The sequence below is a fragment of the Notamacropus eugenii genome, chromosome 6, assembly GCF_028372415.1.
Source record: "Notamacropus eugenii isolate mMacEug1 chromosome 6, mMacEug1.pri_v2, whole genome shotgun sequence".
NCBI classification, from domain to species: Eukaryota; Metazoa; Chordata; class Mammalia; order Diprotodontia; family Macropodidae; genus Notamacropus; species Notamacropus eugenii.
Window position 1 is genome coordinate 233,724,835 of NC_092877.1, and position 26,498 is coordinate 233,751,332.

Sequence of the window (26,498 nt, forward strand, 5' to 3'; positions counted from 1 at the left end):
ATTTTAACTAGTGTGAATTTAGGTCTTTTAACATCTTTAAGATAGATTTACCAGATTCTTTGTGTTTGTTTTGATAGTCAAGACGAGTATTTAAAAAGGGCATTTAATACTAATGCCTGTCGACCATATTAACAATTCTAACACTCCTCTGGTAGTAAAAGGCAACACACAAATGTGTGTGTGAATGTGCACACATACATATACACATACATCCATATATGCATACATACGCCATGTGGGCATGCATCTATCTATCTATCATCTCTCTCTCTCTCTCAATAACTACAGTTCAACCAGACCCTTAAAATTAAATTAGGATTATAGATTTAGATTTAGAGTTGGAAAGGATCTTGGAAACCAGTTAGTCCAACTTCCTCGTTTTATAAGTGAGGAAACATGTGTAGTCAACAAACATTTGCTTAGCACCTATTATGTGCTATGTACCTTGTTGAGTGCTGAGGATAAAAGTATGAAAAAAGATGGTCCCTGCACTGGAGGATATCAAAGTCTAATGTGGGGACATAACAGACAAAAAGAAGCTAAAAACTTGGAGTGAGGGGAGTATCTGGGGAAGGTATCCAATGCTGGGGCAGGATGGAGAAGGCAGAAATGTTCCAGAACAGTGTAGCCAGGTGAGAAATGAGAAGTGCTGAACTGAGCTCTTTCTTTAAATACAGGTTTTGGAGTTCATGGATCCACTCTTCAATCAGAGAGGCAGTGTGGGTAGTGATGACAGAGTATTAAGGCTGATGGGATTTTGCAGGTAAAGTGATTTGTCCAAGCTCACAGATCAGGAATTTGAATCCAATCTCTGTGACCCTAAATCAGCAGTTGCCCATTGAGCCATAATAAACATCAAAATACAGACTCAGTTAAGTCAATAAAGGAATACTGCATCTCTTTCAGAATGAAGTACAAAGTATAACATGCAAGTGACTAAAAGATTCTTTAAACATTCTGTCTTCTGATGGAGAGCAACCAGATAAAGAAAAGGCTGTAGCAGAGAAAGACCCCCAGTATCCATTGATTCCATTGCCTACGTGTCCCCCTCCCCAAGTTTATGCAAAATTTGAAAGAGGAAGGATCAATACAATTGATTCTATAGAACAGTTAGGAAGGCTACAGAATGTCAGGTAGAAGATGTGTGAATATTAGTAATTAATAAAAAGAACTGAAGGCAAACACCTTAAACAAATGCTTCAGCTGATCAATTAAACTGTCACAGTGCCCTAAGGGCACAATTTTCAGAAATTAGCCTACGAGTGGAGCAAGCATTGATTCAAATGAAGAAATCAATATTTTCTAGCAGACAATACTACATGATTCATTACAGAGCACTTCCTCTTGATACAAGGGGAGCCAGAGCCCAGGAAAGAAGCAATATTAATATAGTATGTCATCTGGGAGTGGCATTCCTTGAAACAGATTTGTCAAAACAAAATAGTTCCTTGCCAATGCCTAAAATGTACAATCTATAATTTTAAGGCAAAAACTAAGGTGTTTTAGTTTTGTTTCTTGATTACTAGATTGGTCTCTCCTAATGTTTCCAGGCTTTTCTTACACTACTCCCTATCATGAACTCTGTGCACTAGCAAACTAGACTTGTTATTTGACATACCTTACCTATGCCTTGCTAACTCTCCTCTTTTGCTCATTCTCTTAATGTCTGGAACCTTCTTCCTCAGTCTATTTCCTGGTATGTCTCAATATTTGCTTGGTGAAATCTCAACAGTCCAAATGTCATTTCTTTTCTAAATAAATGGAAAAATATCATGCTCATGCCATGCCAATATAATAAAGATGACAATACTATCTAAATCAATATACCTATTCACTATTGTACTAGTTGGACTTCCAAAGGATCATTTTATAGAGCTAGAAAAAATAATAATGAAATTCATTTGGAGGAATAAAAGATTAAGAATCTCAAGGGAAATTATGTCAAAAAGTTGGAAAGAAAAGACTTAGCAAACTATACCACAAGACAGTAAGCAACAAAACTATTATGCATCGATTAAAGATTAGAGTGGAATGGATTAGGTACACAACAGACAGAATCAAACAAACTTCTATCAGAGTTTGACAAAATGAAAGAAACCAGTTACTGAAATTATTCATGGTTATTCAACAAAAGTTCTGGGAAGGTTAGAAAGCAACCCCAAAGAAATTATATTTAGGCCATCATGTCATACCATATTCTAAAATGACTTCTACATGGATTTATGACTTAGACATAAAAGATCACATTATAAACAAATTAGAAGGGTAAGGAAGGGAATAGCTTTTTCTGCCTATAGAGCAGGAAAGAATTCATGAATAACTAAACAACAGAAAGGATCACAGAAAAGGTAACAGATAATTTTGATTATTTAAAATTAAAAAGTTTCTGTATAAACAAAAGCAATACAGCTACAATTAGAAAAGAAGCAGGTAAATGGGGAAAAGTCCTTGCAGCAAGTTTTCTGATAAATATCTCACTGTTTCAAATTTATAAGAATAAGAGCCATACCCCAAAAGGTAAATGATCAAAGTATGTGATCAGGCAGTTCTCAAAGCAAGAAATTCAGGCTACTGAAAACCACATAAAATATACCAATAGCTAGAGAAATGTTAGTTAAAGCAACTCTGATACCTCAGAACCATCAGATGGGCAAAGGTGACAAAAATGTTAAATGAAAAATTTTGGAATGTTTGTCAGAAAACAGGTGCACTAAGGTACCAGTGGTAGAGTTGTGAATGGCAAGCAATTTGGAAATATGCCCCAAAGATCAGTAAAATGTGTGCACCCTTTTACCTAGTGATACAACTCCTAAACCTGCACCTAAGAAGAGGAAAGAGGAAACTGGTCTATATATGAACAAAAAATATTTATAGAAGCTCATACTGATGTAGTAAGTAGTATTTTTTTATATAAATAACGTGATTTTCTCTGACCAATGGAAACTCCCCCTTCCTTCCCTTTTTTTCTCTTTCCATTAGTTTCATTTTTTTTTGCCTTTTGTTTTTGCTCCTTCTTTACGATCTAGTGTTCCAAGTACTCTCCATATCTCTGTTCTTTGCTATATCTCCTTTTAAAAATGTCTTTCTTTACTCACACAATTTTTCCTAGTCTCTCTATCTACACTTAAATTATGCTTTTTGGAAAGTTCAACTAGAATTTGAATATTTTTCCTTGGGAGTATTTTTCTAAATTGCTTTTAAACTAGGCATTTTATTTATGAATTGTGTTTTCTTTAAAGGAGTTAATGAAATGTGAGCTATCATTTTTTTCTTTAGGAATTATTCTGTTTTTTAAAATGCATCTTCAAAATATGTACAAGAAAGGGTAATTATTCAACTCAAACTGTAATTGTATGTAATTGACACTCTAGAAATATCCATCTTAATAAATGTTTCAGATGTTGCTATGAATTTTTAGAACACTGATTCATAGCTACTGTCACTTTCATTTATAAGAGAAAAGAGTGCCGTTATTTTTGTTATTATAAGATACATATTTCTACATAGGATGTCAGGAATAGAGAAATAGGGATAAAACAAAGATCACATAGGTAGCAAGTGCTCTGTCAAATCTTTCCTTTATCCCATTCTGTCCTGAACTAAATATCCCTCATCGTTCTATGGAAGGAGCAGGACTTTCTAATTAACTGGCAGCTAGCTGAAAGCAAGATAAGAGTTTCAAAAAAAGAAACAAAAAGAGTGGCAAAGAATTCGGAAGAAAGAAAAGGAGGATCTAAGTATCACTGGAAGGGAGTAGAGGAGAAGAGATAAAGGAGGGGAGAGAAGGAAGGAATGGCCCATTTAGTTGAGATACTACTTTTAACCAGGAGAACAGAATTAAATCTTCCCTTCAAAGAACAAGAATAGTGTACTTTCTTGGTCATTTCAGAAACACTACATTTTGTAGATTTCATCAGTTAGATCTGGGTGACTGATTTTATCAATTATATCAGCGTAATTTGAACGTGTTCATATACCTTCTGTGTATAGCCATTAGACAAAGACATATTTAAGTTACGAGGAATTCTCTTTCTATATTCTCTGTAAATGGACTTTTAATTATCTATTTTGTACTTAGAATTTTGTGGAGAACTTTGAGCCAGAAAGGAATTGCCATGAGAATAGTGTTCCCTATGTGTCATTCTTTTTCTTAATGATGAAAATGGATTCTGCTTATCTGAGGATGTGAAAGTCTACAGCATATCCTCCTCTCCCAATCTTTCACTAATTAATTAGGACGATAGACATGCACAAAGAGGTAAAAATGTTAGGTAACTTGCTTAATTTTTTGCTTAATTTGTTTAACTCTTTTTGCTGAATTCTTTTTGTTGCTTTCATAAGAAGGTTCAGTCTAGAGGAGAGAGGGAAGGAAGGATTCTACATCTTCTCTTCCAGAAATGATTATAATATAAAAAGAGTAGATTTTTTTTAAAAAAAGAAATCTTTAGCCTCATATATAGAAGCATCAACAAAAAAAATCATTTGTTAGCAAGCAGATTTATGTTTGTTTCAAGTTCTTTCCACAGATAACAGCATATCACCTTAGAGAGCTTGAGTGTAAACAAACAGACATATGTACTAAAATTAGTTCACGTACTTATCAGGCATTTAAATCAAAGCACTAATTTGTCATATGATGAATTATAATTTTTCATAATGAGGTAATCAAAATTACAAGTGGATATTTTATTTGCATGTGTGTATATGTATAAATCTATGTCCTTCAGATCCAAAGATGACATTATTAACAATGTTCATCTTCTGTGTCTGGATGTGACAAATAATACTGCTGAGGGCAAGGGCTGTATTACTGCCCTCATCTCTACCCTTGTGCCTTGTAAAACACATTGTATGTTAGTGAGGTTTCTTTGAGCTCTATAAAGCACTTTCCTTGCAATAACCCTGTGACTTAGCCAGTACAAGTAACATTATCCCCATTGTACAGATAAAATAACTGAGGCTATAGGAAGTTAAGTAACTTACTTATGGTTAGAATAACTATTAATTAATAGAACAACCAATACATCCTGCCCTTATGTCTGGGAGGAACTCAATCATTCAGGGAAATTCTCATTCTCTGGCACACTAGGTTCTCAACTTTATTTTCAGAGCTGCTGCCTCTAGTTCTGAAAGATCTTTGTCTCTGAAATATGTTTATCAATAGATTACTCTACTCTTCCAAACATATCATAATTCCTTTTCCTGATGATCATTCTGTTATATGCATTTTCTTCCTAAGGTAAGTTCCTGAAGGACAAAGGACATCCATCCTACTTTTGCATTTGTAACCCTAGCACTAAGCACGGAATTTCATAAGGGCTTAAAAACGTGTTCCTCCCTCCCTCTGTCTCTCTCCCCATCATCTTTTCTCTACCCCTCCCCCTACGCTTTTTCCTTCTCTCCTTCCTTTCATGTTCTAGGCACTATTGAAAATAGTGGTGAAATGAAGAAAAAATATTAAATAGCCCTTGACCTCAAGGAGTTTACATTCTATGTGGCTGACCACACAAAGACACAGATGCACACACACACACACACACACACACACACACACACAGGTTTGCGAGAAGAAGGCACTAACATCTCAGAAGGTCAGAAAAGGCTGAACTGGAAAAGAAAATTAGTTGTGACACTTCTTAGGTACTAAAGCTGAGGTGAGAAGGGAATTCATTCCAGGCATGGAAAGGAGCCTTTGCAAAAACTACAGAGATGGGAAATAAAGCATCATGGATGAGAAACAGCTGGTGCACCTGGGCTGTAAAGTGTGTTAAGGACCGTAATATGTGAGATGGTTGGAAAAGCTAGGTTGGGTCCAGGTAGTGAAAATCTTTCAAAGCCAAAGTTGAGATTTTTCTTAACTCCAAGTCCTGTGTTCTTTCCACCACTGTATGCCCCCCACTAATTCTTTTATAGTCTAATTAACATTCCACAATTTGTATAATTACTCATTTTTTGCATTATAGCAGCTAAATATAAGATTATTAAATTGGTGAAACTGACACCAAAGTTTTCTATTCACTTTTCAGTGGCTTGGGGCACTTGTATTTACCTTTTAAATTCTGGTACACACAGAATAAGATGAAATGAGGCTTCAGAGCTCAACTACCATTAAAGAATGGAGGAAATCTTTTGTTTAATTAACATTTCAAAAGAAGTGGAAGGGAATAAACACAATGTGCCAGGCACTGGACTAAGTATTTTTTATAAATGTTATTCTCATTTGATCTTTGCAACAATCCTGTGAGGTAGGTGCTATTAAAACTCCTGTTTTACAGTTGGGGAAACTGAGGCAAACTAAGTAGGTCACACAGCTACTAAATGTCCAAGGTCATATTTGAACTCAGATCTTCCTGATTTCAGATCCAGTGTTCCATTCACTGCATACCAGCTGTCTCATAAGAAGAACTATGGCTATAAGTAGGTATGGAAGTGAGCTCCAAAATTTTTAGACTAAGGGAATTCATAGAATACATTGCCTAAAAGCGCACCCAAAAGCTTACTACTCTGTCTTTTGTTTCTTCTTGCTTATTAATTTCATTTCTTTCTTATTGGATATCTGGAAATAGATATTGCAAATCAAATTCAGTCAATCTGAGAGCCTAACCTTCCTTTGTGATAAGCTGTTACAAGCTCCTTTTCTCTTCATTCAAGTTCCCACTTAAAATTCTGAAACTTTTTGCCAATGACAGTGATGAAAAATTTATGAGAACAAGAATAAATCTACTACTTTCTTAATTTATGTTGTAGAGCATAACAGGATATTTAAATAATTTTTTTCTTTACTGATTCAATAAGGCAGGCTATTTTTTAAAAGACTGGAGAACAGTATGTCTTCTCCATAAACAGCAGTACCCATAAAAACACAAGAGATGTCTTTAAAAACCCATGGCCGAGGTAAAATAAACCATTTTTAAATATGCTTGCTAATAATGCACTTTATAATCTTAATATAAATTTATTAGACAGGATAAATATAGTATGTCAATTAATTTTATTTTGCTTGCCTTTAAAAAGCTGAGATATTTGCCCGGCTCTATTATTTCCCAGCAGTGGATGGATGAAACAGTATTTCAAGCATTTGACTAAAAGATCCATTAACACATACTTTTATTGTTACTACGTGAATATAATTTTTGAATGTCACACTTTGGTATTTTGATATATCCTTACATATGTTAATTTATAATGTTGGTCTACTTTCATAAAAATGATCTATACTTTGGGTATTATGTATAGCAGACACTCAAATGTATTCATGATTCAAATTTTTAGATAGCAACGTTTAATAAAATCTGACTTAGACTCTTGTCTTACGAAGACATGTCAGTCATGATGAACTTTGTTTTTATGGGGAACCAAATGCATTATTCCTTACAAACTTCTCTAAGTAGGGATGGATAATCATAATAGGATTTAAAGGGAGAAAATTTCTAGGTTAGCAAATTACATAGATTATTATATTTTATTCTCATAACCATCCTGAGAGGTAGGTGCTATTATTATCCCCATTTTACAGTTGAGAAAACAGAAGCAGCAGAGGTTAGATGACATGCCTGGGATCACACTGTATTTAAACTCAGATCCTCCTTAATCCAGGCCCAGTGCTCTATTTGTTATGTGTTATATTAGTGCAACTGGCTCACTTTATATAATATGATATATAGATTTACATATATATTTATACACACACACATATATACACACACACTTTATTTTTATGTATCCATGTTGCCTCTCACAACAGAATATAAGTTCCTTGAGGACAAAGTTTGTTTCATTTTTTAAAAATTTAGCATTTAGCACAGTGCCTGGCACATAGTAAGTGCTTAATGAATGCTTATTGATTGAATGTTTGATCTCTACCTCCTCTTAATTTATGTTTATCATTTATTCTCTAGTATTATCTCTCATTCTTTTCCTCCAAGTATTCTCAATGGATTATTAGTAGCTTCTCAAAACATTCTTGCTCTCAAATCACTCCACATTTTTGCTTATACTGTACCCCAACATCTAAAGTGTATTCTCCTTTGAATCTCCGTCTCTTAGTGCCATATTCATTCTTCATGGTCCTAGTTAGGCGCCATATCCTTCATGAAGCCTTTCTTGATCTCTCTAGCTAAAAGTATCTTCAGTGTCTCAGAGTCTTTTTGTCTGTGCCTCTCCTAAACGTGGATGCTTTAAACTTATAGTTATTTATAACTTGGTTTTTTCTACCTCTCTAAGTAAATTAATTCTGGAGATGGATGGTATCTTTCTTCATCTTTGTAACCTTGGTATTTAGTGTGCTGACCGGAATTCTGTAGACTATCAAAAAAGCAAGTAAGCATTTATCAAGTGTGTACTAGGTAACAGGTACTAGAGAAGCAAATTCAATAGCAATAATGTTCCTACCCTTGAGGAGTTTATATTCTACTAGAGGAGATGCAGGTTCAGAAATAAGAAAACATAAGATACAAACAAAATACATAGACTTTCAATAAATGTCTACTGAGTAAAAGAATGATTGCACAAATCATTTAGCAATTACCATTGGTCTAGGTCAAGAATCCTTAACTTATTTGGTGTTGTGGACCCCTTTGGAAGATTGGGGAAGGCTATTGACATCTTCTCTGCATAATATTTTTAAATGCACAAAATAAAATGCATAGGATTACAAAGGAATCCAAATATATTTATCAAAATATTTTAAGAAAACAAGTTCACATATGCCCAAAGGGTTATAAAAATATACACGTCCTTTGACCCAGCAATACTACTTCTAGGGATGTATCCCAAAGAGATAATAAAAAGGGGAAAAGGTCTCACATGTATAAAAATATTTATAGCAGCTCTCTTTGTGGTGGCCAAGAACTGGAAACTGAGGGAATATCCATCAATTAGACAGTGGCTGAACAAGTTGGGGTATATGAATGTAATGGGATACTGTTGTGTCATAAGAAATGATGAATAAGCACACTTCAGAAAAACCTGGAAAGATTTGTATAAACTGATGCTGAGTGAAGTGAGAAGAACTAGGAGAACACTGTACACAGTAACAGCCACAGTGTGTGAGGACTGATTTTGATAGACCTAAGTCTATCTACCCTTCTCAGCAATGCAAAGACCTAAAACAATCCCAAAGAACTCATGATGGAAAATGCCATCCACATTCAGAGAAAGAACTATGGAGTCTGAATGTAGAGTGAAGCAGTCTGTTTTCCTTTTTAGTTTTGTTTTGTTCTGTTTTTTCTTTCTCATGGTTTCTCTCACTCATTACAATTCTTCTATACAACATGACTAATGTGAAAATATGTTTAATAGGAATGTATATGTAGAACCTATATCAGAATGCAGGCCATCCTACAGAGGAAAGGGGAAGCAAGGGGGAGAAAATTTAAAACTTATGGAAGTGAATTTCAAAAATAAAAATAAATAAAATTAATGAAAAGAAAAGAAAACAAGTTCACAGACCCTAGATTAAGAACTTATACACTTTGGTTCTAAATATAGGTTTCCCCTGTTACATCCCTAAAATGCCACTGATTAGATTTGGTCCAACTCTGTTCAGATCATTTGGAAAGGAAAAAAAAGTGTAAGTAAAAGTCAAAGAATAGCACCAGTTAGAGAATGCGTATTGGCTTTGTGCAAGATAGACTTACAAATGAGTTATAACCTCCATGGAACCAATATAGTCATTATTTACTAGAAGGAAGGCAAAAAGGAAGGAAGGAAAGAAGGAAGAAAGGAAGGAAGGGAGGGAAAGAGAGAGAGGAAAAGAGAAAGAGAGGTAGAAAGGAGAGGAAAAAAGTAGAAGAGAAAGAGACATATATATATATATTCATCTAACTTCTTTTTTCCTCTGTTAGGACCAAATTTTGCTTTCTAAGTACATGCAGAATAAACCCTTTTAGAGAAAGTTAAGGATCCTTTGTTTTAAGAATATCAGGCTATTTCCAATACAGTATCAAAGATACATCCTATGTATCTTAAGATACCTACTTAAATTATTTCTCTTCTATGAAGCCTTCCTATGCTACTTTACTTTAGCCCACAGGGGATCTCTTTTTATCTGCTCTATACACTGATAACATTTTAAGGATCATAGACTTAGGTTACTGAGTCCAACCTCCTCATTTTACAGATGGAGAAACTGAGGCACAGAGAAGTTAGGTGACTTGCCTAGAGACATAATATCTGAGGTAAACTCTAGGCTTCTTGACTCTAAGTCTGGTATCCTATCCACTGTACCATGATCCTTTTCACTTAACAGTGTTTGCTACTCACTTAGCAAGTAAATGACCATGTGAAATCTCCTCTATTATTTTCTCTAACCATTAATTAAACCTTTTGTTTTTTAGTCTTTCACATTTATATATCAGATTACTGTGATAGTACTTCTATTTACACTTGAATTAGGCTAATTTTCCCTGAAAAGCAACAAAGCTGTTCCTAGAATTTTATTGGTTCAAGAGGAGAAATGTTTATGGATTGTTTCCCACACTAGCTTGAGACCTTTTTGGAGGATGGGCATTGAATCTTGTCCAATTTTTGTATCCTAGCACTTATTATGCGGCTTGTCACTGAGTAGGTGCTCAATCAATCCTATATGGCTGACTAATTCATTGTGCTTATAGGAAAAGTCACAACAACAAGTGAATGAATGACCTGAATTAAGTCCTTCATAACTATTATCTCATTTGATCCTCAAAATAACTCTGGGACGTACATGCTATTATTATCCCTATTTTACAGATGAGGAAAGTTAGGGCAAGTAGAGATTAACTGACTTGTCCAGGGTCACATAGCTAGTGTTTGATGCCAGTCCAGACTCTAGACCCAGCATTCTATCCACTGACTGCCTCATACTTGGTCATAAATGCTTAAAATTTTTCTAGTATACATACAAACTCAAAGTAAGTACAGCCACGATGTTGTGCTTCAGTCAGTTAGCCCCAGAACTCAACAGGATGTCCTGGGGGTGGGAAAAGAGTGACTATGGCACACAGAGCTTATCAGGACACCAGCGTTACTCTCATAACAGAGCTGTCTATTATGCAGTCTACCCTTCTGGAATTTGAAAATGAGTCTGCTTAGGACCTCATCACAGCTGGGTAAATAGGACACAGGGCATTTCTGGCGTATTTCCCTCTCTATCTATTGGCATCCCCCTGAGAAACCTTGGCCGTCCCCACCACCTGGCACAGCAGACGCTTAAGTTATGCCTGTTGAAGGAATGAATGAATTGAAGATTAATTGTCCCGTTTACCTTCTCCAAGTCTTCAGGTGTGGACAACCCCTAACGATTTAGCTGGGATAAAGTTATGTTGCAAGGCCTCATAGAAGTCACTCCCTCCCTTGTATCTTCTGGACTATTGGCTTTCCTTTCCATTATTTGCATCAGAGGTCATAGAACCTTAATACTTTACTTTGTGGATGCCCATTTAAGTGAAACTCCTGAAAACATCACTGACTACAATAGTGTTTACCTAGTTGTGTAACATGAAGGCAGAAAATAGGATGTGTGTTTGGTGCTCTGGGGCTCTCTGACTGGTCGTTAATCTGCAGAATCTTACTGCCATTCACTCATAGGGCTTAGTGGAGTCTTGTTCTTGTTCTGATTTTGCAAACAAAGAAAACCATACAGCTAAAACAACCATTTATGTTTACAACATGGCACCAGATTTTGGGCCACTGGGGCCCTTCAAATGCTCATTGCTGCAGGATCCAACTCTGTTACGAGAGTGATGACAAGGATTAGGGGGAATAAAATAGAGAAAAATAGCTTCCAGTGGAGCATCAAGGGGAACAGATATAAAAGGTCTTAACATTTTCTCTACCATTCAGTTCCTAACAGAAGTCCCCTTTCTACTATAATGAAATGTGATTTTCACTAAGTATAGCTCATCCAAATGGTTCAGGCTCCAGAATTCTTTCTGGCTGCCTATCTTCCTTAAAACTCCCCATTTCCTAATACATTCCATTTTTAATGTGATTTTTCTAGGTTAAGAGGAGAAAAAAGGGGGGGAGTTGGCACTGAAGTTAGAGTCAGAAGTGAGTCCCTGTTCCAGCACTTGTCTCTTACTCATGGCAAGATAATGGTTATGACACTACATTTCTTAGTGCCTCATTTATCTGAATCTTTTGGCCTTCCATCTGTAAAATGGGAGAACTAATGTTTCCCTAAGGCATCTTATGAGTATTAATGACAATTTCTACCAAATGCTCTAACTCCTCAGAAAAGAAGCATTGTAAAGGTGAGGAGTAAAAATTGTTTTAGCTAACAGTGAGGAGAAGGAGTGGGGAATCTGGAATCAGATGAACCTGGCTCAAATCATGCTTTTTGTCAGATACTATTTCTGTATTCTTAACCTGCTGATGCCCCAGTTTCTTCGTCTTTAAATGCAAGGTTTGGGCTAGATGGCTTCCAAGAAAATTTCTATCTCTGAATCTAGAATCCTATGAAGTTGGACAAACTGGCAGCCATGGCTGAAAGGTGAGGCATTTTGCTATAACTGTCCATTGAGAGTAGGAGATAATAGAAAGCTCGGTTCTTGAGGCTGCCTCTGGAACGACTTCTCATCAGAACTGTAGTTAGCCTAAAGCATGGAAAGACTCTGGCTGAATTTCTGGTTTTTTCCTTTCTCAGTCAATCAACAAGCATATATTAAGTGGCTAATATGTTCTGTGCTAAGGACTGAGAATACAGAGACAGAAGTGATACAGTTTCTGCCCTCAATAAGTTTATATTCTAACAGGAAAGACAATATATGTATGTGCATGCTTATATGGGTGTATGAAAACATGTGTATGCATACATACATGTATACCTCTACACACCAGCAGGGACATGGGTATGTGTATGCGTATACACATATGCACAGAGACACATGTTTTCATATATATACACATATATACATAGATACATCTTGTCTTCTCTATTAGAATATGTCTATACACACCCATACTAATAAATATATGTTCTAAAAAGAGGACATGTATACATATACACACATATGTGCACATAAACACACAAAATGTATATATAAAATATATACACAAATTAAGCAATCTATATATTTATATAGAATTCTATATTTTCATATACATATATATACAATGCATATGTGTATATTGTCCTGTTAGAACAGGAATATATATATATATGAAGCTATGTTAATCACTAAGCATATAATAAGTGCTTACTATGTTATAAGTACTGTACTAAATGCTAAGAATGCAAAGAAAGACCCAAACATAGTCCTTGCCCTCAAGGAGTTCACATTCCAATGGGGTAGATATCATATAAACAATGATGTATGTGCAAAATATACACAGGAGGTAAACATATGTGTTCTGTGTGCATACGTGTGAAGCTTGCACTGCTGACTTAGAAAACCACAAGTAAACACTATCCATGTTGTACTGTATTTTTATTTATTTTGTTAAACATTCCTCAATTACATTTTGCTTGGTTGGGGCTATCCTTCCTGCCATACATATGTGTGTGTGTATGGGTGTATATACTTACACATTCATATGTATATGTGTATATATACATATATGTGTATATTTATGTATATACACAAATGTACATGTATATATAAGTGAGTATGTATATACATACACATACATATACTCTCAAGGCATGGGAACAGCCAGTAGAAATGAATAGAATGGGATGACTCTCTTGTCTTTGACACAGCAAGGAAGTCAGAGTGCCTGGACCTTAGAGCAAGTACAGGGGAGTTATGTGGAAGAGGAATGCTAAGGTAAATGCTTCTAGTTTTGAGGAGCTGAGAATGATCACCTATCTTGCTCTCGGTAAAACAACCTTCAAAATTCAGGGGGCATGGGAGATTTGAACCAGTCCTACTTTGAAGTTCGGATCTCTGATTAATTTTGTGGGATCTAATCCATGAAGGAGACAAAGGTACAGACCTCAGTCATTCTCTTATAGTAACAGTTCCCATTCATATAAGGTATATATATATATTATATAATTCCATCTAGTCCTCACAACTCTTTTTAAAAAAACCTTTTAAAATCATTTTATCACTGCGGACTTTGAAGAAAGGCAAATTAAATTTGATGTCAGGAAAAAGTTTAGTAATCAATTAGACATTTGCTAAAGTGGGATAGGCTGCCTCAGGAGAGGGCAGGGTTTCTTTTAAGGGAGGTGTTCATGCAGAATCTGGAGGAACGTGTGCTGAGCACGTTGCAGTGCACATGGGTTATACTAGGTGGCCGTTAGTGCCTCTTCCAGCTCTAAAATCCTGTGATTCTATGGTTCATTTCCAGCTTAGCTAGCCTGTGGAGATAAGGCCTTGATAAAGAAGATGCTGTAAAGCCTATTTCTACTGTGCATGTGCAATGAATATGTTCAAATAACTTTTTTCAGATAGACTCACTAAATGACCTTCATAGCTTCAATGGAAATAAATATATTATATTCCATGACAAATTTGCAGTTTCAATTGGATTTTGGTCACATTTCTTTCTGATTTGCAAAATAACGCTTTATTGTTCTATTGGATTTATTAACTGAACACGTTCATTTTATCTCTGTAATATAGTGTAACATGTTGCTTTCTATTTGCTATCCCCAAGATACCCTTGTAAACAAGATGTTTCCTGTAATGAGTTTTTCCTCACAAAAATCATTTAATAAGCAAATATCTCCAATACATGGTAATATGTACTGACAGCCTGCTAACCATATTTGAAATATGAAGGCAGCGTATCTTAGATGAATCAAGCCAGATCCCTTAACACTTCAATAAAAATAACTGCTCTAGGAAGGTCCAATACTGAAAGAGCATAACTTCATTCCTGGTCCGTAAAATTTAATTTGGATTTATTTCAAGATAATGATCATCAAAAAAAAATGAAATGAAATGATAAGGCACCTAGGTAAGGACCACTAATCTACAATGAGAGATTGTGAAACTCTGCCACAGTATTTGGCAATTTATATACACACACCATTAATTATTTGCAGGAATATTTTCTGTGACATTGGTCTCAAGGAGTTTTGCTCAGAGAGCAAGCTATCTTTTCATATAAGTTATTGTATTGGGTCCAAATTATTCAATTCATCATGCACTTATTACTCTGTTGGGTTTTGGGGATATAATCACAAAAAACCCCAAATAGACATAGGATTTTTCATAGTTGAAAAGCATCTTTGAGGTCATAAGCAGCGATGTCCAACTCAAATAGAAGGACATCCATGCAAATCTTGGTGTTTGCCCTGTTTACTTAGAAAACCATAAGTTAACATCATCCATGTTGCACTACATTTTTATTTATTTTGTCAAACCTTACTCAACTACATTTGAATCTGCTTTGGGCTGCACTTCCTGCCCACAAGTTTGACACCTTTAATGTCTAGCTTGACAGTTTCATATAGTTTCTCTGTCCTCTAGGAACAAAGAAGGATGTTGTTTGAGGAAAACATGTATATCAAAAAATAACATATAGGCTTACATGACAGACCTTGGCAGATACCCATAGTTAATGAGTGTGACATGCACGAAGATACAACAAAGGAGACGGGAAGAGGAGAATCAAGAGGAGTACAGTCACAAAAAACCCAGAGAGGGAAGACTGTCCAGGAAGAGGTTATCAGCAGTGTCAAAATCGACAGAGATATCAAGGAAGAGGAAAAGGAGGATTGAGAAAATGTCATTAAAGCTGGCAGTTAAAAATTCATCAGTTACTTTGGAGATGGATGATTTTAGTTGAATAATGAAATTGAAAGTCAGATTACAGATAGTTCAGAATGAGAGGAGAGATAGAGGATCTTAGCTATCAGGGATGGCAAGATGGGTGAGGAGGAACATTCACAACTGGGAAGATGAAAGAAAAGCTTTGTGCAGGAGGGGGTACCTGAACTAAGTCTTGAGAGAGCTGAGGATCTTAATACACAGCATTTTATCATGAAAGTTATATCAGAGAATAAGTAAGTAATGGCACTATTTATTGGCAATGGTAAATTGCCTCGGTTAAAACCAGGATAAAAAAAAACTCAGCAAAACCTGTCAATGAAAATTATTTGATAAAAATATAGTAAAAAATAGTATTGGGGATGTAATATTAAATATTACAACCTATTTTCACCCAATAACCCTAAAATGGTCTTTTTGTCTGATATATAACATAATACCGTATTTTCCCACACAACTACTTTTTTTGGCATCATTTTTAATTTATAACCACTTATATGGGACTTTATAGCTGCAAAGTATTATACAATATTTTTTAATCATGAGTGACATTTTGCCTACCACGCTGATTTATCACCCTTTATTAGTAACCTTGGCCATCTTGCTGCCTTGCACATTATTGACAAAATGATTCAGTGAGCGCAGCCTGAGGTTGGAAATACATTGTCATCTAGTGACTTGAAAAAAGAGAGCTTTCTAAAGTTATAGATAATTATTGCAAGGATGGAAGAAGATGGACATTTTGTATTAACCTGAATCCTTTCTTGGCCTCAAATTGGGAAGACAAATTAATAGTAATCACAGAAAGCAAGATATTTTTTCAGGGACTTGACTAAGACTGCACAGTATCAGCAATAGTCTTGACTGATCCTGAAATTGAGTTTGAATGAAGACAGAATTCTGTGCAGGGATCGTGAGTGTTGGTCAGCTACATTTACACTTAAGCCATGATAAGTCTTAAGACTCATACATGAAGTTAAGGGAAAAGGTACTGAGGAAGTAAGAAGGAAGTAGATTCACATTCAGTATTAAAAACAGCTCTCAGACAATTAGAGCTCTACAAAAGTGGAAGTGGATGTCTTGTGAGTTGGTTAGTGCTTCATCACAGGGAGTGGTCAAGGAGAGTCTTATTGACCTTTTCTCAGGCATGTTTTAGTAGTGTTCTACAGAGAGTGAAATTAGACAGCTTCTAAGATCTGTGCCAATTTCAGCATTTTATGATGTTGTAGCTGCATTGGAGAGAAAAGTGTTGTATAGGGGATAGAGTTCTTAGTCCTCTGAATAAGGTAGTATTGGGTTCAAGTCCAGTTTCTGACCCATACTGCCTATGTGACCATGGCAAGTCACTTAATTGTCCCATTGTCCCAAGCAACTTCTTAAGACTGATCTATATTGGTGGAGCAAGTACTCCCATGGCAAAGGTACAGAGAAATGAGAAAAGGAATATTTTACACTAAGGACAGAGAGATCTGTTCACATTTACTGCATGCATCTTCATTATCCCTTGCATGATTCTCATTTTTAATTCTTTTGAGAACGTAGTATTCTATGTCTCATAGCCATTCAACAACAAAGAACTGGAATAAAAGATGATATTAAGAAAGTCTCAGCAAAAAAGATGGGCTAGTGTTTTGGTACTAGCATAGGATAAGAAGAGTATACACATGGTATCCTTGTGATGCAAGGAGAAAGAAAGAAAGGCCCTTAAACATGTTGGATTGATCCCAACATGCAAAGAAATAGTCACATAGGATGGACAGGCATGAACGGGTTGTGATCTTCATGATTGGAAAAGAATATCTAATTAAAAATTTTTCTTTTTCTTGTCTTTTTAATTTATGAAATAAAATAAGCATTTTCATAACAGTACAATAAAAGACGATTGCACATGAAACTGCAAATCTGCTATGCACAACTTGCTATTCCTTTCAAATATACAACAAAATTATCATGTAAATTTCTTTTTTTCCTTTTTTTCCTCCCTCCCCACACTGCCCTAGAGATGGCCATGATTATACACAAATAATTAATTAATGGTCCCAGAGATCCATTAGATCATTTGAACCTTTAAGTACTTCTGTTAATAAGTATTAGTTTTGGTTAAGACCTGGAAATGGATTCAGGAGATTAGTTTTAATAATAGCTTATATTTTTAGCCTTAGGTCAAGCACTAAATATTATGCGACCTTGGACAAGTGACTTATCCTCCCTGAGCATCAGTTTCCTTATCTATAAAATTTGGGATAAAAGAATTTTGAGGAAAGACGCACATACACATAGCTCTGAACCCACAACCCATAGAATGGCTACAGGGAAGTAACTCACGGCGAATTCCGCACCCAGAGGCCACGGAACATTGGAGCGAGGGAGATTTCTGTTCCAGAGAGACCTGCAAACCTCTCGCGGGGGGGGGTCCTTCGCGCTGCGGACTGGGCGCCGGGACTGTGAGCTGAGTGCAGCCCTGCCGCGGCACCGAGAGGAAAAGATCCAAGCAGGCTTCACAGACAGGATCTCCAGCGGCCACGCGGGTCCCTCCACCCACAGAGGGATCTGCAAACCTCTCGCAAAAGGTCCGTCGCGCTGCAGACACAAAGCCCAGCCCAGACCTGCTGCGGCCACGGCTGCGGCACCGAGAGAAACAGATCCGAGCAGGCTTCAGGGACGGGATCTCCAGCGGCCACACAAGTCCCTCCACCCACAGGTGACAGGGGTGGGTGAGAGAGTCTCTTTGGCGGGTCGAGAGGGGAGTGGGGTGCCCCCATAATACAGGCCCCCCCCGGGAGGTAGAAGCTGAGAAGCGGCTGCAGACAGGGGCTCCCCAAGCGGGCGGGAGCCTGAATCCATTGTGGAAGGTCTGTGCATAAACCCCCTGAGGGAACTGAGCCTGAGAGGTGGCCCTGCCCCGATCTCAGCACCAGAACATAATCTCATACTGAATAGCAGCCCTGCCCCCGCCAAAAGCCCTGAGGCTGGAAGCAGCATTTGAATCTCAGACCACAAACACGGGCTGGGAGGATCAGGAGGTGAGGTGGGTGTGAGGAAAATATTCAGAGGTCAAGTCACTGGCTGGGAAAATGCCCAGAAAAGGGAAAAGAAATAAGACTATAGAAGGTTACTTTCTTGGCGAACAGGCATTTCCTCCCTTCCTTTCTGATGAGGAAGAACAATGCTTACCATCAGGTAAAGACACAGAAATCAAGGCTTCTGTGTCCCAGCCCACCCAATGGGCTCAGGCCATGGAAGAGCTCAAAAAGAATTTTGAAAATCAAGTTAGAGAGGTGGAGGAAAAGCTGGGAAGAGAAATGAGAGACATGAAGTCAAAGCATGAACAGCAGATCAGCTCCCTGCTAAGGGAGACCCAAAAAAATGTTGAAGAAATTAACACCTTGAAAACTAGCCTAACTCAATTGGCAAAAGAGGTTCAAAAAGCCAATGAGGAGAAGAATGCTTTCAAAAGCAGAATTAGCCAAATGGAAAAGGAGATTCAAAAGCTCACTGAAGAAAATAGTTCTTTCAAAATTAGAATGGCACAGATGGAGGCTAATGACTTTATGCAAAACCAAGAAATCACAGAACAAAGAGAGAAGAATGGAAAAATGGAAGATAATGTGAAATATCTCATTGGAAAAACAACAGACCTGGAAAATAGATCCAGGAGAGACAATTTAAAAATTATGGGACTACCTGAAAGCCATGATCAAAAGAAGAGCCTAGACATCATCTTTCATGAAATTATCAAGGAAAACTGCCCTGAGATTCTAGAACCAGAGGGCAAAATAAATATTCAAGGAATCCACAGAACACCGCCTGAAAGAGATCCAAAAAGAGAAACTCCTAGGAACAATGTGGCCAAATTCCAGAGTTCCCAGGTCAAGGAGAAAATACTGCAGGCAGCTAGAAAGAAACAATTCAAGTACTGTGGAAATACAATCAGGATAACACAAGATCTAGCAGCCTCTACATTAAGGGATCGAAGGGCATGGAACAGTATATTCCAGAAGTCAAAGGAACTAGGACTAAAACCAAGAATCACCTACCCAGCAAAACTGACTATAATACTTCAGGGGAAAAAATGGACTTTCAATGAAATAGAGGATTTTCAAGTATTCTTGATGAAAAGACCAGAGCTGAAAAGAAAATTTGACTTTCAAACACAAGAATGAAGAGAACCATGAAAAGGTGAACAGCAAAGTGAAGTCATAAGGGACTTACTAAAGCTGAACTGTTTACATTCCTACATGGAAAGACAATATTTGTAACTCTTGAAACATTTCAGTATCCGGGTACTGGGTGGGAGTACACATGCACACAAGCTCACATACATAGAGACAGAGTGCACAGAGTGAATTGAATAGGATGGGATTATATCTTAAAAAAATGAAATCAAGCAGTGAGAGAGAAATATATTGGGAGGAGAAAGGGAGAAATTGAATGGGGCAGGTTATCTCTCATAAAAGAGGCAATCAAAAGACTCATTAGTGGAGGGATAAAGAGGGGAGGTGAGAGAAAAACATGAAGTCTACTCTCATCACATTCCACTAAAGAAAAGAATAAAGTGCACACTCATTTTGGTAGGAAAACCTATCTCACAATACAGGAAAGTGGGGGATAAGGGGACAAGCAGGGTGGGGCGGATGATAGAAGGGAGGGCATGAGGAGGAGAGTGCAATTCGAGGTCGACACTCATGGGGAGGGATAGGATCAAAAGAGAATAGAAGTAATGGGGGACAGGACAGGATGGAGGGAAATATAGTTAGTCCTATACAACACAACTATTATGGAAGTCATTTGCAAAACTACACAGATATGGCCTATATTGAATTGCTTGCCTTCCAAAGGGAAGGGGTGGGGAGGGAGGGAGGAAGAGAAGTTGGAACTCAAAGTGTTAGGATCAACTGTCGAGTAATGTTCTTGCTACTAGGAAATAAGAAAAACAGGTAAAGGGGTATAGAAAGCTATCTGCCCCTACAGGACAAAAGAGAAGATGGAGACAAGGGCAGTGAGGGATGATAGAAGAGAGAGCAAATTGGTCATAGGGGCAATTAGAATGCTTGGTGTTTGGGGGGGGAGGGGATAAAAGGGGAGAAAATTTGTAACCCAAAATTTTGTGAAAATGAATGTTAAAAGTTAAATAAATAAATTTAATAATAAAAAAAAAAAAACAAAAAACAAAAAACAAAAAACAAAAAAAAAAAAAAGAATTTTGAGCTAAAAGAGACATTAGAGATGACCAAATTCAACCATCCTCAATTGACAGATGAGAAAATTGAGCACAGGGATGGTGTGGTTTGCTGAAAGTTACATAGGTAATAAGCACAAATTAGAATCAATGTTTTGCATACCAAATCTGGGGTTACTTCTAACTTTAACAATTAATTCATGCATGAACTGCTTCACACCATGGTAAAGATCAAGAAAAGATAATGCCTGTAAAAATATACTCTGAGAATGGTAACAAATTATATCCATATAAACTCCAATCATAATGGTCAAATTTCTCATCTCAAAGAAAACTTAATTATGTTCAATCAAATTCCAGATTTAAGAATGAAAAATTAATTTGCCTTTTTTGGGCTAAATCATAGAAAAGAGTGTTTCAGCAAACTTCTCATAATAAGATGCCTAATATTTGGGTCGTGATGAGCTAGAAATAGAAATAAAGCTACAAAAAAAACCCCAACAAAGTAAGATGTCTTTTTCCCAAATAACAAATAAGTGAGGAGCTAATTAAAATTATAGGCATTCCCTTCACCCCCCAGGGTTAACACATGCAGAGAAAAATAGATAAAGCACATGGTAAGGAAGAAAACTACATACAAAGTCTGTTTATGAAACACACCAGACAGTAAATTGTTTTGGTAAAGAGATTGGAAATAAACACGTGGAGTCTTCAGGACTTCAGTTTGGTTAAATAAACACAGGGATAAATCCCAGTTGTGGTGTCAAACATTCTTACACCCACACTGCTCAAAGATTTCTGCTATGCTATATTAACAATGGCATAAGCAGCTCCTGCTGCAAAGTCTTTAGCAGGTGAGCCCACTCAGACGTCTGTCTTTCTTAGCGTTTGTAAACAGACTGACATTTCCATTAAAGATAGTATGCAACAGCATACAGCATGTATATATACATTTTAATGATAATGCATTTATATTTTCACTCAGGAAATCTCTTTTGTTTTTCACTTTCAGGGCCAGATTAAAATTTTAACAACTTTCCTCCAGTCATAACAAAGCTGTTTCTACAAATTTAGAGCACATTTAAGGGAAACAGGCTATTCGGTTATACTCAAGCTCAAGTTAGGTTTGGGGCTACCTTATGCCCCTTCATTTTCATACTATTTTGTGTCATGGTAGAAAGCAAACCCTAGAATGGAGGCTCCCAACTGAGAGTAGCCTTCTGACTTCAAAAAGAAAGGTCATTAAAACAGACTGTGTAAGGATGACCGAGGAGAATCTATATCATGATCAAAGGGTGACAGGAGATAGAAGCCTGAGTGTTGTTTATAGCAATCAAGCAGTCTTAAAAACTCTTGATATGGATGCAGAGTTTTAAAAAGAGTCATGGTTAAAGTTTGGACTAAAAGTAAAATAAAGAACTGCCCTCTCCCCCTCCCCCTATTGAAGACGTTCCCTTACCCAAGCTAGAAGGTTTATAAAAGATGACCTAGTTCACCCCTCTTGTTTTACAAATGTTGGCAAGTCTGACTGGAGAAACATGGCCTGGAGTGTTATCTTTCAACGTAAACAAGATGAGCTTTTATATACAGGGGTGGTAACAGTTGTGCTGATAAACAGGGAAGCACCAATGTGTATTCTCTAAATGGAGCCAACTAGCAGTATGAGTCAATTATATCCATGCCAAATGACCTGTAGCTAGATTTGAATGTTTTTCTCCCACCTAATCTCATCTAAAAAAATGATTTCAAAGAAGGGCATCTGTTTTTTTTTTTTTTTTGGAAAGCTTAAAAGGAAGGCAATGGCTTGTAATTTATACTTTATTTGTAACATTGATTAACTAAAAAAAAAAAAAACTGTGCCTCTTAAATTTGTACTGAAATTCCAAGATTTGAGATATACTATACTGATCTCTATTGTAATAAGAACATAGATTCTGACAGCTCTTCAATAAAATTTTTGTGACAATCAAATGAGAAAATACATGTAAAATACTTTGGAAAACCTTAAAATGCTATATTTAAAAACATAACAGCATTAATAAACAACTCACTTTATATAATAGATATCATCTTGAACAGTCACATATCAAACACACCCCAGAATCCTAAGGGATTGTGCACATTTTCAAGGAATCGTAAAATGAATACTTAAATGAGACCTATTTCCTTAATGGAAATAACTACTTCAATCATCAGTTTTGCAGTTGAGGACTTTTTATATTGGGTTTTCTTAAAGCCAGGAACATAGCTATTCAATTTGTTTTGATACAGCATCTGGGGATACCATAACTAGTTACAGTCATTACATACTATTGTCTTATTCTCTGTTATTATGCTATGGTAATTTCCTACATGAGAATTTTCATGTCAGCAAAACTTTGTTCTTACATTCCATTCAATTTTACAAACATGTGCCAAGCACATTGCATTGACTCAAGTAGGAGGTACTGAATGGGATAAAGGGGAGCAACTGTTTTAGTAGCTTTCCATGCACTGAACCATTTGAGATGTGTGGCACAGTAGAGAAAGCCGTGAATTGGGAGTCAAAACATTTGAGTTCGAATCCCAGATCTGCCTCTTAATAGTAAGACCTTGGGAAAAATCAAATCTTTGAACCTCAGTTTTCTAATTTCATAAATGAGGGAGTTGGACTAGGTAGTTTCTCTTTTTTTCTAGTACATTTTTATCTCTATGTTATTATTATATAAATAAATGTATTCTAATATATTTCTAATACATTTTTCCTGAAGATGGGATCCATTTCTTCTTGTTTTTCTTCATGAGCTGATCTTTCTTTATCTCAGCTTTGTACTATGATAGAATAAAATCTGGAGTTTTATGGGTTTAAGCTGGATGTTAACCTTAATTAAATTCCTTAAAGGTATATGGACAGAGAATACGGTAAAATCCTAAATTCTCCACCAGAGTTGACTATCACTTAGTTTGGGTTGGGGAGTAGAGGAAGCTTTCTAATACATTTAAACAGAATCATGTTGCAGTCCTAATGGATGGGATATTGAGAATGAATTCAAAACATCTGGCCAGGAAAACATTGAATTTGACAATATATTTATAGTTTTCTTTGGAATGACATCACATAAAAGATAGAAATGAGGAAACAAATAATCTTAGTTTTGTGTTAAGCCTTTCTACAATGTTAAGAAATTCCAAGAACTGTTAAAAGACAAAACAATCTTCAGAATGTTGTACAGGTCTATGCAGGGGTTGTGGGAGGACATGGAAAAACGACACTGAATGAGAGGCCATAGATAGGTTGCAACCCACGTCACTGAAGTGAGTATCTACACTAATTAAAACATGCATTCATTTAAGAATCCAATCATTTAGAGCTAGAGGGAACATTAAATATATTTTGGTCCAAAGTTCTCATTTTACATATGTGAATATTGAAGTACAAAAAGGGGAAATGATTTGCCCAACACTGCAAGAAGCCATATAGCACCAGAGCTGAGAATTTAAACCCAAGATCTATGATCACAAATCCAACGATTTCTTTTCATGTGCTATACTTGTCTATCTAAAAAAGTTCATTTTAGAATTAGGGTCACAGGTGCCTTCCTCCCTTCACCTTAACTGCATTCTTCCCCTTTCCCATAAGCTGCTCATTCTCCATTTGGGTTTACATGTTTATAAAACCTAAAGACCCTCAACTTCAGTCTTGTCTTAGTATTTCTGGACATTTCCACCTGTCCTGCCTCTGAATTTGTATGTATTATGTTTCCCAAGAAAAGAACAATGAAATTTTTTTTTCCATTTGTGCCCACCAAGCTTAGCACAGTGTTCGATATAGAGTACTTATTAAATACTTTTTCATTCATTCATTTATTCATTCCTGTTTCAAAGACCAGTATGCACTGGACTGTTGGAGAAAGAATTCCTCAACTTTGCATTTAGCTGACTTACACAAAAGTCTTCAAAAATTGTCTTCAAAAGTCTTCAAAAAACATTTCTTTATGAAACTGCTTTAATTTTTCAAGTCACAAAACAAGGGTTTAGGATTCTTTTGTTTTTAGTAATATTCTGATGAGTTGGCCATATTTCCTTTAGTGGTTTCAGTACAAAAATGCCTCTTCACAAGGATAGTAAAGTGGACAAAGGATTAGACTGAGAATACAGTTCTGGGGTCTACTTCTGACTCTGCCACTGACTACCTAGTGATGGGGAACAGGTCTTCTCACTTATTTTTTCCTCAGTTTCCTCTTATGTAAAAGGAGAATTGGATCAGACAAACTGTGATTTACAAAGAGTCATTGTGGCAGACAGAAATTTAGGGAGAAGTGTTTTGGAGACCCAAGTATATATATAGAGTAATGGACACTGCTGGTAGTAGAATTGTTGTCTTGTTTTACATTTTTGAAAAGGACCAGTGACGTTATGGGTGATGTTTTGACTTGCATGCAACTTGCATTTAAATGAGGCAGAGTTGCACAAAGTCATCTGCCTCACTCTCTCTTCTAGAGTTACTGAAGTCTGGTGGGAAGAACTGGCTGGGAAGCAGAGGATGATCCTGGCATCTTCAATGTCTGGTCAAGCTCTAATAAGACTTTCTACAATGTTAAGAAGTTTCAAGAAATGTTAAAAAAAAAAGTTCCCATTTCAGGCACCTTCATGGGCATTTGAACAAATTGTTCTCATTTGCCCATTCCATGGGAGGAGTGTTCATGTGCTTGCAGACACCCCTCTAAGTCACAATGGGTCTGTGGTCCATTGGTTACCCTAAACCTGGTTTAGCCCATCTGCTGAGAAGATTTACTGGAGTATGGCTGCTGCGTATGCTATCGCTTCCTGGAACTACATGTTAAAGTTGGATGAAAGGTTGACACCAAATGTGGATGAGAAGCCCAGAAAAGGTATTAGCAAGTCCTCACAGCAGAGGTGCTAGTCCTCCACATAGAAATTATGGTTTGGAAAGCCTAAATATCTGCCTGCTCTCCCTAGTCATAAATGGCTTTCAACCATGAAGAGATTCCTATTGACCCAGTCATTTGAATTTTAACACTAAAAAATCACATAGTAGAGAATGGTACACTAATGAGGGCTCAACCAGGTTTTGGGTCCATATGTGGCTTTGGCTCATTACTGATAACATTTTTAAGAAACTGCATTTGTAAACATTTTGTTATACAGATCTCAAATGCCAAACGCAAAAGAGCAGAGGGTATTGCAACCTTTTTCACATCTTCTAATTCAAATGAAAAATGAGTACAGATTGTGGCAACATTGTGTGCTAATGAACAAAGAGAGAGGAGTTTTCAGTCCCTTGGGTCCTTAATGAATCTTGGATTCTGTAAATACATTGATGTGGAATGATCCTATTATTACAGGTTATCCTAGCATCTGAAGCTGAAAGGGACCTTTAAAATTATCTAGTTCAAGCTTCTCATTTTTTTTTTTTGATTAGGAAATGGAGACCTCAAATAGTCTCAGTCAAAAGTTCATTTACTTGCTCTTTATTTTTAGGTTTTATTTTCAAAATCCTTTGAAAAAAAGGTTACAAAATAGAACCTAAAGTCATGAAGTACCTTTTCTGAATAAGTACAGAAATCCACAAAACATTCAAGCTAAAAGAGATGTTAGCAATATAGAGCCATCTT

At 36.5% G+C, this 26,498-nt stretch overlaps 1 protein-coding gene across 2 annotated transcripts in view; it reads right to left on the reverse strand.

Moving 5' to 3' along the window:
• The window catches only part of GPC6 (glypican 6), a 1,287,247-nt gene that overhangs the window by 263,597 nt on the left and 997,152 nt on the right, over positions 1-26,498 (reverse strand). The gene's annotated exons all lie outside the window — the stretch shown is intronic.